Source organism: Aquila chrysaetos, chromosome 1, assembly GCF_900496995.4.
Source record: "Aquila chrysaetos chrysaetos chromosome 1, bAquChr1.4, whole genome shotgun sequence".
Classification (NCBI taxonomy): domain Eukaryota; kingdom Metazoa; phylum Chordata; class Aves; order Accipitriformes; family Accipitridae; genus Aquila; species Aquila chrysaetos.
Window position 1 is genome coordinate 45,387,775 of NC_044004.1, and position 10,991 is coordinate 45,398,765.

A 10,991-nucleotide genomic window follows, 5' to 3' on the forward strand; every position below is an offset into this window, starting at 1 on the left:
ATATGTACAGATATCATTTTGCAATTCTGCTGGGTAGTCACCCTGTTTTGAATAGAAGAAATTTAAAATTAACTGGTTCAGTGGTCCAAGATGAATTGGACTGGAGGGAAAATGCCATCATGTCTTATCTTCCCTGTGGAGTAACTTCACCTGTGAATTCATTTATGTTCCTTCAATTAACCAGCCTAATTCACTACTTATGTCTGATTATGGACTGTTTTTTCCAAATAAATGTATTTGGTGTAGGAATACTACGATGGCATGTTTACTAACTTTGACTCTTTTACTGAATTGTTAGGATTTACTAAATTCTTGGGCGGTTAGAACTTTACAATAGTTTGCTTTCATTCAATGAGAGAGAGTTGGGAAGTCTGTAAAAGCCTCAAAAGAGGAGAGCATTTCTTATTTTGTCGTTATTCTTTCCTCTCAAAGGTGAGTAAAGCAATGTCAACATCAGAAAAGTTTTGAGTCCAGGACAGAACTTTCAAAGGTGACTCTCACCAGCCTTCTGTCTGCCAAAAGTAGCAGGGATTACAAGGCTCAGGGCTGTGATGGGTCAGATGCAAGTCTTCAGTAAAGTAATATTTTTCTAGTAGGCCAATATTTCTCTATTTATGAGTCGCATGATGTCTATTTTCAAATTCAGCCTAGAGAGCTGCAATAGAGTCCTGTCACTTCTGTAACATTTTTAGTTATTCCCCCATGGGATTTAACCTTTCTTCATGGACTGCTTTCCAGAGAAAGCTTAAGGTATGAGATGAGTGAAAAGCCAGAGAGGGGAAAGACTTGAGGAAAAGCAGAGGCTTAAAGGGAAAATCGGCTATAATTTCTGCAAAGGCTGAGGTTTATAAATAGAAGTATGGATGCAGTAAACTATAGTACTGTATAAATGACTGTAACTGTGGTAACATGGGAAAATGTCAAGCACGTGATTACAATTTTCAGCATTCCTCTTAAATCTGTAAATAAACAGCATTGGTACTTTTCCTGGCTTGTAACTCCAGTTTGAATCAGAATCAGCAGTAAGAAGGGGCCAAACTTTTCCTGGAGGTGAATAGCAAAAAGGCAAACAAGTTTCTTAAAGGAAAAGTCTGACAAGTGCTGTGGGGAGAGGGGGAAGCTCACGCTGCCACAGGTTGCTCCAAGAGATGGTGGAACCTATGGTCTTGGAGGCATTCAGAAGTTGACTTTGGACAAGGGCCTGTGTGGTATAACATCCTCGCTTTGAGTGGAGAGGTGGACCAGAGGGTCTTGTGAGAGCCATCCGAACCTAAACTATTCTTGTCATTCTTCGGGAGTTCTGTCTTCTCACCAGAGACTTTTTGTCTCTAGATACGAAAAGGCATGAATAGCCTAGCGTGAATTACTGGTGTTCAGGAAGCCTCGCTTTTGTGCTATTGTGCTCTTCCGTTATCCTACAGATTTTTATATCTAAAATATCCATGCTGTGCTAAAAGTTAGACTTGCTGTGGAAGATAATGACTGCTTCCATTTCACTGGATATGAGCTGATTTGAAGAATTGTTCCTTTATTGGTTGTTTGGGAACTAATGCTAATGAAAGTCTCAGTTGCTGTCATTTTCCCTTGGGGGGGGTAAAACATTTTGTATTGTACAATTTATTTTGAGAATCATGTAATGAATAACAGTACCCAAAGAAGTTTGTTGTTGGGTTTTTTTTTTTAAAAAAACCAACAAAACAAAGCACAAACAGCAAAACCCTAAGAATTATTTTTAACAAATGTTCTCTAAAGAAGGGGTTTTTTGCCTGAGTGGAGACCTTTTGAATCATGCTGGGCATTCATGCCAGGATGCATATTAGTGCCACACAGCTGAAAACTAGAAATAAGCAGGCTTTTTGTAGGTTATATTTAGCTATTTCCAGGTTCTGTTTTCTATTTCGTTGCAAGACAAAGGTTAGTCAGTTATTCTTGTCTAGTGAATTTAGTGATGCACATAGTCTGACTTAAATGATTGCTGAGTCTGCACAGAACAGTTGGTAATAGAATTTGCTGTGGTGACCGGTGAAAATACGGAAAACACAGCCGAGAATGACAAGGCAAATAAAAGTATTACCATAGGCATAGCACCAGGCTTTTACAGAGCAGCTTACCTTTCAGGGCAAATATATAATTTTGGAAAGCACAAGTAATGTTCTTTCTTTAACTCAATCACTTGAAAGTTTACTCAGTGTTATTGAATGTGGAGTAGTCTTCATTTGCTGTAAATGAAATCTGTGGTAACTATGGAAGGATATTATTGTTGGTTTTCCTGTGAATCTGATGCCCTTAATTTTTTTAGGTAATGATTTGTGAAAATGCTTTATTAGAATTTTCTGTATGATTTCTGAGGTCTAAAATAGATGGAAATTATGCATAACCCCTGCCATTTATTAGCACGAAGCCAGCCATCTATACACAGAGACAGCGGTGGGGAACTGTCACATGCTCTACCTTTGAACTTGGAAACAGAATTTTCTCTCTCTGGCTCTTCTGTTCCCACCTAGGTGTACTCGCATTACTTATCACAGACATAAAATAACTTGTTCCACCAAGTGCTGAAACTAATGTGGGAGTGATGATAGTTATGAATATCTAAATTTGTTTACGTTAAGTCTCAAAGGATATTGTTTGCATTATCTTCTAAACAGGAAGATTTCACTCTGTAAGTTTCCTACCGCAGAAAGTGGGAAACAAAAATCGAGGCATTTCTTGATCATCAAGAATAAACTGCTATTTAATCTCAGACTAAGTTGTCAGGGAGGTCTGCCTTGGAAGAAGTGGTACAGGTAAGATTTTTCTTTAAAGAGAAGAAAAATGTCATTACCTGTATTTGTTTAATGAACTTGACTCAATTTTTAATATGCAAATTAAGTAACCTTAAACCTGTTATGTGAGGATTGCATGTATGTGAGGTCTGAAATAACAAAATATTTTCTTCAACATAGAACCAAAGAAAAGAGTACATTTTGTGGGTTTTCAGTTGAATCCTTTAGTTGAATGTTTGACCGAAAGTAGACTTTCTACAGTATTCAATTTACAAGTGAAAAGTATATGTAGACTATAAAGAGCTGTTTAACCTTTCTATTGGATCTTCACGCTCTCGATTCCACCATTCCTAGGTTGTCCTGCATAACAGTATGTCCCCTTATATCAAGGCAAACTTTTTTAAAAGTGCAAAGAGGAGGCATTTTTGTGAGCAATTTGCTCAAAAATCACGGTCAGCATTTAGTTTCTTGGTTGCACTCTTCACCGTGATGTATTTATTACACAGGTAGCTCTACATTTACTTATTATACCCTGCAATCCTCAGTCTCCACAGCTTTACTTTGCCACGTAGTGATGTACTTGATCTTTGGTCTTGGTTAACAGATCGTGCGAGGTAGAGAGCGCATGGATATGTTGGGGGTTTTTCCTGCTTCTTGACACTCCATAACACTCATCTCTTCCTCTTATATAAAAAAGAGGTGCAGTACCACTTGCATTGGTATTCTGCTTTTGGTGATTGGCTGTTTGGGTTTTCCCTTGCAGTAAATACCCATTATGTTCTCTTTCTATTTATGGTATACGTGATTTTTGCTCTCAGTACAATTCTGACTCTGAAATTGCTCAGGCATTAAAGATTTCCATCCCTCCAGCATAAGGTGATGAAGTGGTGATATCAGAGTTTGAGATGGAAACAATTACTGTACGCTAGAGGAAAATACCGCCTTGGGTAAGTTATGTAGGTCACGATGCTCTTTTGTCTGTAAGTAGAGAATCTTGCTTGCTATTCATTTCACTATTCCAATGTAATGAAAGAAGAAAGACTTGGTGACCTTAGCAGGAAGGGGATTATCATACCCCCCAAAACTGAGGCGTGGCTGGGTGTGGCAGCATAGGACATTCAGTTCATTATATTGTCACCCTTAATTTCTTAAGCAAATCAACCATTTCTTCCACTGGAGAAACAAGCAAAAAGCTATGGCATTTATCAATTTTTAGATTCATAGGCAAAATATTTCCTATTAAGTTCAGACTCATTTTGGTAGAATATATAACAGGAAGGTGACTTTATTATAACTAACCATAGAGAAAAGCATCCTTTTAGAGAAGAGATGATTCTAGTTTTCACAAGTTGGGTCAGTGTCTTCTGTGCCCTGTAACTGGTTCAGAGATTCCATTTAAAAAGCAATTTCAGGCAGAATCAATCTGGCTAGTATGGACGTCTGGAAAACATTAAACTTTGGAGCCTGAGAGGAATTCAATTTGCATTTCAGAGAGAACTCGTGGTCAGATACTAGGTTTCTCTTGTCCGATGCTCATGAATCTAACCTAGTTATAAACTTTAAAAGACCCATCTTTACGCATTTGTCTGACGTAAGGGATAGCATAGAAATGAGTGTAAAATGCTTTCACTTAGTGATTTCTTTTGTTATTTCTGCACATAATTTGGTTAGTAAAGTGTAATCTTGAAAGAGGTTTATTTTAAATTTAATTTACAGCAGGATACGTATGAGAACTGTACAGTGTCAATAAGAAAATATATTTTGTGTTGTTTCAAGTGGCTATGGACAAATAGGATGACAAAGACATTTTGCAGCAGTTTAATGTTGCACCGTTGGGTACTATAATGCACATGTTATTTTCAGTATCTATTGCAACATCCTCATGGATTCTATGAATAAGCAAAACAAAAAACAATCAATGTCTCTTCAGAGTTTTACAGTTAAGTGTCTTTACAATTAAGTGTCTTTAACATCTTTTCTAGACTCTGCTTTAGTTTGACTAGGCTAATTCATATTTCTGATTTGGGCATTCCTTGACATTTACTTGTTATTCTGTGGGGTTAAGAAAGCTGTTGAACGTGACAGGTGTGTGAGGCAAAGGACTAGAAGGTGGAAATCGAGCTAATGTTAATACCTTCTTGACACTCACTGTACCTCAGGCCTGAGAAAAGCAAATTAGCTCAGCATTTTTAACCGGTAAGGGATTTAGATTTATATCCTCCTGAAAGGTTAATGGGAAATATGTCCAAATCCCATTACTTTATTTTCCTGTAGTCCTCTATGGAAATGTTAATCTAAAATTGCTTTGAGGGAGAAGACTGACCTAAAAATAATTTAAAATGCTAGAAGAATCTGATGTTTTCTTACTTATTTTTATAACATGAGTAAAATAATTTTATTTGCATTGAATACTGGTGCAAGTGAAAATGACATAAAGGATTTGTTGACATAGAGAATATTGATTTGACTTTTCAGGGAATTTATTCCTTTTTGAAAATTAGAGTAATCTGATTTGCCTTTTTATCAAGATTCAGATACTGGGTGTTTTGTTGATAACTCAAGTCTTTGCATGATGTACTTTATGTATAGATCCTATATTGCCACTGCATAGTATTGCTCTTAAAGATCTTATGATCAGCGCTTCTGAGTCTTTAATCCATCCAAAAGCCATTTAAACCCCAGCTTATTTCTTTTTTATCTGTGGATGAAGAAGTGTATATCTGTAAAGATATGCTTAATCTTGGCATTCCTGAATTTTCAATGTTTCAATGTCCAGTGGTGATGATATTCTTTAAAGGTGATTTTTTTTCATAATTTGTGATTAAAACAAAGTAAATCTAAAGGTAAAACTATTGCAAACGCATCTAATACAGCACAGAGGGACTTGAAAAATAAGAACTCTAACCTGATTTTGGAGGAAAAACTTAAACAAACTCTCTTTCAACAGGTATCTAAGGATTTTTGAGTGGAATATTTTAGCACTAATTTGGGATTTTAAACCCTGGAAAAAGGCAGTTTTGAAAACATCAGCTTTACATGCTTACTTGTAGAGATGCTGATGTCTTTCAGTTTCCCAACTTTGCAGCCATAACCAGAAAGCATTATTTATTTACCTTCAAATTTCTGGGCCTATCAACACTTTTTTTTTGATCTTGAGCCTTTCTATTTTAGACCCAAAAACCTACAAAAGTGGCTGAGTTCCTACAGGTTGTCAATCACTAATCCAGTTAAGTTGTGATGTTCTACTTCAGTCTCAGAATAGAGAGCATAAGTGAGTAAACAAAGAATAATCATGACTGACTCTAAACTAGCTTATAATGTAATAAAAGAGGAGACATAGAAAATCTTTGAAGCTATGTTTTATGTCTTGTTTAGATTCTAATTTTCAAAAGTAATCTTGGGAAGCAAATCCCCTTTTTATGAAGGAAGTTTTTTTTTTTAATAGGCTTGGTTTTAAGTATAATCTAATGTTTTATTTCCAGTAAACAGTTTTAGTATCAATATAAAGAAATGTGTGCTTGTATATATAATAAAATAATCTGTAATATATGCACTTAAAAATATAAATATTAAATTACAATTAGTAATTATGTATGTGAGTATACATGTATAAACAAATATTTGTTAGTTATTCTGAACTGATATAACTTAGTCTGCCTCATGCTAAGTTTCGGGAGCAGACAGAAAATTGTAAATTACTGAGTTAGTGCTGCTTAACCAGTTACTGCAAGGCTGCTGAATCAAAGTGACTGAGCATGTTAATGCTCTTATTCCATTGCATTGCATTGAGTAAAATGTTAATTTAAATTATCCCTTGAGACAAAGAAAGCACTTCTTTTTGGGGAGAATCTGTTAGCATTTTCCTTACTTTACCCATGGTTGCTAGGATGCCTGTGCCCTGTGTTTTCCCTGTGCAGGTGACTGAATGGAAGGATCCACACTCCTCTCAAGACACTTTCTGCAGTGGTTCACTCTTCTGCTCCACGTGGTATGTTGGCAGATCAGGGCTTTGCTGTCATATGGGAGCTGTGCTGGGCTGCCTTTTAATTTTATTTTTTTTAGTTTTCTGGGTGTGCTTTCATGAGAGGTTGAGTGGTTGTAAAATGCACTGAAAAGGTGGTGTTGTCCTCTCTGCTATGTTCTTGTCAGGTTGCCCAGAGAAGTTGTGGATGCCCCATCCCTGGAAGTGTTCAAGGCCAGGCTGGATGGGGCTTTGAGCAACCTGGTCTAGTGGAAGGTGTCCCTGCTCATTGCAGGGCGGTTGGACTAGATGACCTTTAAAGGTCCCTTCCAACCCAAACCATTCTGTGATTCTATGAAAGTGGATAGTCTTCTATATTGTTTTGGAAGTTTTCAACATTCATATGTACCTATGATGAAACTACAGTTTCATTGTAGTTGTATATTTTTTTCAAATTATTAGCACTGTCAAACTGTCAATGATTAAAAAAATAATAATCTGGAGTTTTAACTTTACTGCTACGCCATTAAAGTGATTAATTTAATTTCACTATCATAAGTTGTTTCCTATATTCAATTCTGTTGGCATGTATTATTGCATTTCAGATTCCATTAAGATTGTGATTATAAAAGAGGGTAGGTTTTTTAAACTCGAGAAGCAATTTAATAACTTCCAGACGTAATTACAGTACCTCTTGATGATCAAGTAATCTTGATGATTAAAACCACGACTTGACAAGTATTTTCTTATTTTCACTTACAACATCATGCAGAAGCCAAAGACAGCAAGTAAAACAGATACTTTAAACATGTCGGTAGATGCACTTAAAAATTTTAACATGGAAAGAGAACTATTTTTATTCCCAAAGAAACATTTTTATTGATGTTGTTCATTACTTAGGATGAAATTTTGCATCCCTTAATATTTATTAGAATTTGCTTTGTAGGCAGCAGAAATGGAATCAAACTTGATTTTTTTTTTTTTTCTTTGAAGAAATCCTTCTTTCCTCAGTCCTCTGGTATGGAAATAATTTTCTGAAACAATAGTATATGAGGTAAAAACACAAAAGAGAGAGGTCTCTATTTACATCTCATCCAAAAGAATTAACAAAATTTCTATACAGGTTTCTGAACAAGGCCTAAGGAGGTTGAATATGTCTCAGAGAGATCAGATACTTCTACTGCTTTGACTATTATAAAAAAGAAAAAAAACTACTGACAAAACATACCTGTGAGTAATCTTTATTGGTAGTACCTCCTGCATTCTTATTTGTATAGGCTAATAAATAGCGCTCCACTACAAATGTTCTGTATGCAAATGTGTTATGTCTTGTACAGAAGACAAGAAAATGGAAATGGGCGTTGAGTAGAGTACATAAGAGAGCTAGTTAGAGTCAACACTGAGGTTTTAAAGTTTGTATTTATACTCACAAATTGCCCAAGTATATAATGGGATCTAGCTTTTAAGGCTTAATCCTGAGCAATTTTGGTATGTGTTTAAACAGAAAGCAGTGTGGTATGGTAGAGCATAATGACAGACAAATTTCATTTATAGCCTTTAAATATAGTGGCTACAGATCATCTTCATCTCTCAAGGGTGAAACTTGGAAGCATCATCATTATAAGATCATTATGAATAAATGCTTCAGAATACACTTGAGCTGAAAAATGATGCATAGAAAATTGGTCACATGGTTTATTATTTAAAAATGTGCCCTTCCATTTTCCACATATTACAGGGGTTGTATTGCTGGCAAATTTTTCCAGCAAAACTGCTAGCCTCTCATTTATGTTTGCCTCATCTTCACTATTTGCTTTTTAGTGGGCAGAATAATTAGGATGACATGCCTTTTTGGTTCACAATCGGAAGGAATAACCCTTTGGAAAGGGAAAAGCCTGCATAGTCTCACCAGACTAATGCAATGTGCTGAAAAAAATACTTGTATCTGCAGTCCAGCTTAAATATTGTAGCAGCTCAGCATGGACCACTGTTTTTCTGTAATGAAAAAACTATCAATTCGAAATAATCTCGGCTGGGTTGCCGGTAAGTAGACAGGTTTTTGTACTAGGCAGATATATGTTTTTAGATTGGTAAGCTCAGTAGTCCAGTTTACTACTTGGTACTCCTGTGGACACGAGAAGAGGTCAGGAGTACAGGCCAGGAGCATAAGGATGAGCAAGATCACCTCTTGATGGCAAAATGTCTTAAGCTCCCTAGGAGATCTCACCCTTGTCTTATTTAGCAATGTTAATGTCAATGCGGATTTCCCTGGATAAAGAACTGGACACGTAGTGTTTAGAAAAACTTGTATCCTTAATTGTGTGTGTTTGTAGGAAGTTCAAATGAATTTGCCAATCTACCCCTCCTTTCATTCCTGCCCTTCCAATATCCTACTTTCTTCCTTCGAAGTAGAGCATAATACCACCACTGATATAATACTAATACAGCCTGAGAGAGGTCACTTGAAGTGCCAGGATTTAAATATGTTGTGCTTTTGGGGGGATATAAACAAAGTGAAATAGGATGCTGTTAATGGGTCTTCTTGGTTAGTTGAATCGTGGATGGTTACTAAAGTATGTTGAAGCTCTGGTAGTAGTTTTAAGGGGGGCAGGAGACTTCTTGCTGCCCTCCTCTGCCTCTTGCCAAATTTCTCCTTTCATTTTCCTGCTTCCAAAATTTAGGTTTTTATTTATAGATTGCTCATAATAACCATAGGTATGTTGCAACAGATATATAAGCAGAAACTGCTGAAAACTTCAGTATGTTACCAGTTTGGGAATATCAGAAAGCCATGGCAGGAAGTACTCCTAGGGTAGACTCAGCTATGTTTTCAAAGCTGTACTTTGAAATAGCAGAGTCAAATTACTCTTTCCAGACTATACTGAAGAAGCACAATTTTTCCAGTGCAATGAGCCAACAGTAGAGATTTAGTCTTTAGTGCACACCTTGCGAAAACATATGCACCGCTGTAAGTCTGTAATCACGTGAGAATTTGAAAGGACCCCTTAGTATCTGCATAACCATACTCTATTTTATCTCCTCAAAAAAGAAGTGATTTAACATCTTGGATATAACCATCTCGGACAAATCATAACGGTGGGGAAGAGAAGATCATAGAAGGAAATGGGGTGCATATACACAGCTCCTGAGATAGGAGGAGATTGCAGTAGGATGTGATTTGTGGCCTTCGGGGAGGGAGGGGAATGACATGAAGTCCCTAGTGTGTGCGATAACCTTGGCCAGCAGAATTCAGCATGTGCGGTCTTGCAGCCTCCGATGCTTTATTTTTTTGTAGCATTTCACCATTCATCTCTCATGTACTTGAGATATACTTTGCCTTTATATTTGAAAACTGTGGCCTTACTGTCGCTCAATGTGTAAAGGCCTGGCTTCTGACTAGAAGATTTATGTTAGGTAGTACTTAGTCATATTCACAGGCATATGTGCACACTCACACAAACATCTTTCTGATTTGCAAGGATGCCAAAGTTTGTTTTTAGATAAAGGAAACATCTGTTGAGTTTATTTTGATGTGGTTTTTTTTTGTTTTGTTTTGTTTTTAACAAAAGGTATAAAACCTTACATTTAAAGTGGATATTTAAAACTGGAGATTACGGTTGTGCATCTGAAAATATCAATCTGTCAAAATGGAAACATCTCATGAAAAAGTATCAATTAGCGTGGAATTCCTGAGGCAATATTCTGAAAGGGATCTTGGAAGCTCTGGAAACAATGTTTGCCGCTCCGAGTTCATTGTGTGGCCAAGGTTGAGACAGGGGAGGTGGCAGACCCTAAGGTGGCTGTGTGACAAAGGTGCCTGGCTCCACTGGAGGCCCCCTGGAGGTTTATGCAAAGACTTTCAATGTTGATTAGTTGGAAAAATCTGGTTAAGAGAATTTTTGGAATTTTTCTGAAATGTTCTCCCTCTTAGTTTGACAAGCTTTGTGTGTGCTGGATTTGTACAAGGTTTCCCCTAAGTGTGGCTGCTGTTCTCTTTCTTGCCTGCACTGGCACTCAGTGACATAGAAAGAAGGGTTCTTCCACACTGCAAAGGGCAGCAGCAGCATCGCTGAGGCCAGACTAATTTGGAGATAGTATGCACTGTCTGCTTGCGCTGAGACTAAATTAAGTTGGATGCTCAGAAGTGGATGACAGTTGCTTAGGTTCATCCTGGGTGGAAGAAGTAGAATGTATAAGGGCATGAGATCACCTGAAAACAGATACCCCAACTCCTGGCTAGGGTTCCAGCAGTTTGCGGTCGAAGG